The sequence below is a fragment of the Octopus sinensis genome, linkage group LG4, assembly GCF_006345805.1.
Source record: "Octopus sinensis linkage group LG4, ASM634580v1, whole genome shotgun sequence".
Lineage (NCBI taxonomy): Eukaryota > Metazoa > Mollusca > Cephalopoda > Octopoda > Octopodidae > Octopus > Octopus sinensis.
The window spans coordinates 135,796,907-135,802,906 of record NC_043000.1 but is presented as its reverse complement, the minus strand read 5'-3'; positions in this window follow the sequence as shown (position 1 = coordinate 135,802,906).

The window sequence follows — 6,000 nt, the reverse complement described above, 5'->3', positions numbered from 1 at the left end:
CACCTATACATACCAATACGTACTAATACATACTAATACATACTAATACATACACCAACCCCATACATACGCACGTCCAGACCAATCTTACGCACTAATACTCTCATACACACACACACACACACAACACACCCCCTATACATACTAATACATACACCAACCTATACATACACACATCCAGACCCCTCCCACGCACTTTTAGCTGGTCCCTCAACCCTTTATCAACCCTATTATCTCCCCTTATTTCGCTCTCGCGTCTCATGTTTGATCTTTGACCTCTGGCCGAAATCAGATCGCCATGTTGATTCGTTAGCTACTGCACGCATTTTTTCTCCTTCTTTCTGTGTTTTTCTCTCTCTGTGTATCTTTTGTTGAAGAGCGTAGGCTCGAAACGTTAAAGACTTGTTTTATTTATATTTCCTGAGCGCCATACTAATACATTGTTCGTTTGTTTTCCACCTGCCTTCGTCTTTTGTTTATTTTCATAAAGCTTCCGTATATATATATATATATATATATATATATATATATATATATATATATATATATATATATATATATATATATATATGTATGTATATGTGTGTGTGAATATACATACCTACATATTCATGCATTCAAACATTCATATGCATATATATATATACATAAATATATATTGTATATATATATATATATATATACATATATATATATATACATATATATATATATATATCTATATATATATATATATATATATATATATATATATATATATATATATATATATATATATATTATATAAAAGGGCTTAGTAAATAAATTACTTTGCCGCATATGAACTCATTAGAAATAGTAGCAAAAAAACTTTTTAAAAACTATTTCTAATACTTAAAGAAAACCTCTCTCATATAGTGTTTGCTCAATTCAACTCACGAAAGTATGGGGGTAAAGACATTAAAAAATCAAATGCAAAGGTTATTTGAGAACGTACGTTTCAAGATTAGTCAACTCGACATTTCTATCATCAGCTCAGAACTCCTTGGTTTGGATTTGAAAACACTGAAAGTGGAGCATACCCTTTCGGCTTCTTATCGCTTCTGAAGATCTGCTCGAAACTAACAGTGCCAGCAAACTGAATAATTAATTAATTTTACCTCAAGTTGAATGAATATATATATATATATAATATATATATATATATATATATATATATATATATATATATATATAACACATATAAACTACCCACACCTATACGCGTATACATAAATACACACACATGCCAACATACAAACACACACATAAATGCTCTAATTTACACCTGTTTACTCTGTTATAAATACATACATATTTGTCGAATGTGCAGCACAGAGGTAAATATTGCCAAAACTAAAGCCAACAGCAATTAGCCGTATATTTTTGTTATGTATTCCAAACTGCCGTGTTCGAAAATTACATCACCCACCTACAAACCAGTTTTCACTTCGATTCCCTTATCTGTTGATATCCGCTTATAACCAAAACTTTCTGCTGCTTTTCCAGCTCTTCGTAATTTCCCGTTTCTCTCTCTCTCTCTCTCTATCTCTATCTCTCTCTCTCTCCCCCTCTCTCTCTCTCTCTCTCTATCTATCTATCTCGTACACACACACACACATACTATTGCTCTCACTTTCATTTCATTTTGTTTTTCTTTCATTCTATTGCTATTATTTCTATCACGTTTCAGTGTCGTTTTCTCCTTTCTCTCCACCTTTCTCTCTCTCTATATATATATATATATATGTGTGTGTGTATGTGTGTGTGTGTGTTTGTGTGTGTGTGTGTTTGTGTGTGTGTGTGTGTGTGTGTGTGTGTAAGTCCATTTATCGCTATCTCTCTCTCACACACACTGCATTTCTCTATTTCTCTCTCTGTCTCTCTGTCTCTCTCTCTCTCACGCACACACTTACTGTACCTCTCTCTTTCTCTCAGATATACTTCTCTATCTTTCTCTATCCCTCTCAAACAGACACACTGTATCTCTCTCTCTCTCTCTCTCTCTTTCACTCTCTGTCTATCCATTTATCGACTTTATCTCTCTCTTTACCCATTTCTCACCGATGCACTCTTTCGTTTTCTCTCTATCTGCATATTTAAAGCTGCTTCAATTTCTCTCGCTATTCACCTCTCTGTAATTCTTTCTCTCTCCCCTCCCTCTCTCTCTCTCTCTCTCACACACACACACACACTTACCCTCTCTCTTTTGCTCTCTGCCTACCAACACGCTTGCCTATCTATCTATCTATCGCTCCGTTTCTTTCTCAAAATCTCACCTTTTCCGTATACCGCTCTGTTTTTCTCTTCTATTTATTTCTCTCACATCGCCTGTTTCTTCTGAAATTCTTCAGTTCGACAAACATTCAATACACCCTCCTTATCAAATTTACTCTCCATTTTCATCTACTTCTTACTTTCCCACCTTCTCTTCTTTCTCTCAGTTTCTCAAACCCTTTCGCATTCTTTCTTACTCTCCTTCTAAATATTTTCTTTATAATCTTCTCTTTATGTATTTCGCTCGGTATTTCTCCTTCATCCTTCTCTAATTCCCATCGATAACATCCGAACTATTTTCTTTCTTTCGCCTCTCTCCCTCATTCGCTCTTTCTCTCTCTCTCTCTCTCTCTTTTATTCTCTCTCTCTCTCTCTCTCTCTCTCTCGCTCACTCTCTTTTTCTTCCACATTTCCTTTCTCCAATAACTTCTAAACCATTTTCCTTGCTGACATTTTCAAGGCAATCAATGAAATTTTTCCCCGAGGCTGATGTCATTCCATGTGATTTGGAGATGATGATGGCACTAAACAAGCAACTTCCTTTGATATCTGTTATGTAGGAAAAATACCAAATTCCAGTCCGATGAAGCTATATCTTCTGCTTACAGACTTTGCCAAGATTTAGAAGAAAATTCTCTTGACGTATTTTCTCAGATCAATGTCCGTAAGCCAATGAAAAACTTTATGGATAACTTGTGGCATCACAGCCAGGGAAAATATTCAATTCTCTGCAGGTTTTTCGCTGACCTCTGTCCTTTCTCTCATTCCCTCTCTTATTCTCTCTCTCTCTCTCTCATTCTCTTTCTCTCGCATGTATATATATACATATATATACATCCGTATATATATATATATATATATATATATATATAATATATATATACATACATACATACATAGATACATACATACATACATACATACATACATACATACATACATACATACATACATACATACGCATATACATACATGTATATATAATGTTTATATATATATCTACACATATATACATACGTATGTATGTAATATTTGTATGTGTATATATATATATATATATATATATATATATATATATATATATATATGCACACACTCTTACACACGCGCATATACACACGTATATCCAGTTATCTATTATTCTATTTATCTTTCTTTTCTTAGTAATATGCCACATCATGAAAATGAAATCCACAGAGAACTATTTTAAGGTAAGATATTCTAAAAGAGTTTACATACTGTTTCGGGAAATAAAAGAATTGTGTTTCAAATCTACAAATAAACAACTTGAATGAGACCTGCAAATGAAACTGTTTTATAGAAATATACCATGGTGACCACCATTTTCTTTTCAACTGATGGGCATCTTCATCGCTACACTTCGTTCTCTAATGTCTAACACTCATAAATATATTCTTACTATCGCATACAAAACTGTTCGGCAATCACGTGATATGAAGTCCAATGTATTTTATGCTGCCATTGTTTGCTAGACCTATGTTTGTAACTGCAAATGTGATTAGTTTGTTAACTCTGTGCTACCTTCGGCGAATCTTTAACTGTTATAATACAGTTTGACGTCGAAAACAATAAGCTTTTGCAGCTGGTTATGTAATTATCGATGCATGGCTTGCCAAATCACATCTCTATTAATAACATCTTTAAAGAGTATAAGCAATAATACATACATATATACATACATGCATACATACATACACAAGGAGCTTACCATAACACTTAAGACATTCTCAGGAGAGATATTAATTCCAAACAAATGCAAAACTCTTTTCACTTTGGAAGTAAGATCCTCTGATTTCAATGCACTTGTTGTAGTGCTCCAGCTGTTTCGTGAAAGCTTTCGTCACAGGTCACCAGAGACTCAAATACTCTTGTATTGAAGGTAATGAGCCCAACCAGTGCTCTGCTTTCACCAAACGCGTCTTTCCGTCCGTTCGTCTGAGCACTCTACGAACAACCTTTTTCACAAATTTTGGGTGTGTCGAGATCTTCATGTATAATTCTGTGCGCAGTTACTATGCCAACTCTAAATTGTGTGCTTATTGTCTTTATAAACATACGACGGTCTTCACACAAAAAATTGCGAATTTTCTCAACCTGCTCTGACGTCTCTCTCTCCTCATAAAACATCTCATTGTCTCTCACCTCTTCTCAACCAAATTGAAACCTCTGGTACAAGCAAGAAACTGATGATCGGCTCATACAAGTTAATCCATAATTAGTCTGGAGTATTTCGTAAGTTATTGGAGCGTTTACACTCAGTTTAACAAAACTTTATTACACCGCGAGCTTCGTTCTGTAAACTAGTTAGCTCCGACAAGCAGTGTTTAGCAGAGCATGTTCAAAATGTTGTTACAGCCGTCTCCTACAATTGGTAATAAAAAATGTTGGCAGGTCAGCTTGTAAGATATATATTAATGATATACGAAAATTACAAAAGTCTAGAAAATTTACAACCACCTCTCAAAAAAGTCTCAAAACTTCTGGAATGCACCTAGTACATTAAACACGCTTTCAGATATTGTGCTGCTTGGTATGTTCTATGCCTGACGCTCAGGATAATTCTTTGTAAATAGTTTTAACCAACTATTGGTTATTTTTCTCCTTAATTCCATTTATATGTCATTTTACGAAGAGCAATACGGTTGCTTATACGTTTCCAAAATCTAAACCCTACTATATGGCATCTTCAACAGTGAGACTGAAAAAATGCCAGTGCCGCGCTGGAGAAACAATAACCACAATATATTTTTGTTTGATTAGCACTATTTTATTGATTTTCTCGACTATGCTTACATCATTCGCCGTTGTACACGCGCTTCTAATGGAGCATATACCATCGACAACTTTTCATCCCTTTTCTCGTCTCGCGACTGGCTTTTCTGCTTTTCTCTAGTTGAATCGCCGCTCCTTCAGCTCTGCATTACTACCCTGCCAACAATTATTTTCAAAATGTTCTCTCTTCGACTTCCTTGTGCGTTTCAGGTCAGGGTTTGACATGGCATACGTTTCCTTAACAGAAAGTTGCCCTCTTCCATCTCTTATTCCTTTTGAATTGTTGCCAATAATTCTGTAACTTTGACTTCTTTTCAAAGTAAAGCTGTTATCCTAACGGAAACCCATTTTTAACTCTAGGTAGAGGTGGTCCATATTAGTCAGGTTTCTATCCTTTGACCTGTTTAGCATGAACAGGGCTGGCTACTCTCTACAGCAGCGCATGTTCTTGCACTGTTTTGTATATATTTTTGTGTGGGGAGATGAGTCGCTGCTATATCTATGGTTGAGTTTCCATCACAGATAAGACCAAGCATGGTCGGAATCACGTGGGCTGGTGGTCTCAGTGTGGGTGTTGCCGGGGAAGGGGGGTTATATCTTTGCCAGCGATATAAACGAGAGTGTATTTTATACCTAAAACCCAGTGTAAGGATGCTGAAAGCATTCCTTTTTTTTTTTTACTACTAACGAAACTCTGCCTAATTTAACTTCGTTTTTATTACGACTCATGAAATTTTCCTATTTTCCATCTCATTGTTAGGGTCATTTGAGTTTTTAGTTACCTAGAACACATTATACACCAGCAAGTCAGGCAACTACGTTCCTTACATGTTGATCTGTACCAGAAACATTTCACATCTCTCGTTGTTGATATCTCGTTTAGGACTCGGTCAGATAATTGAAAAGAAAAGT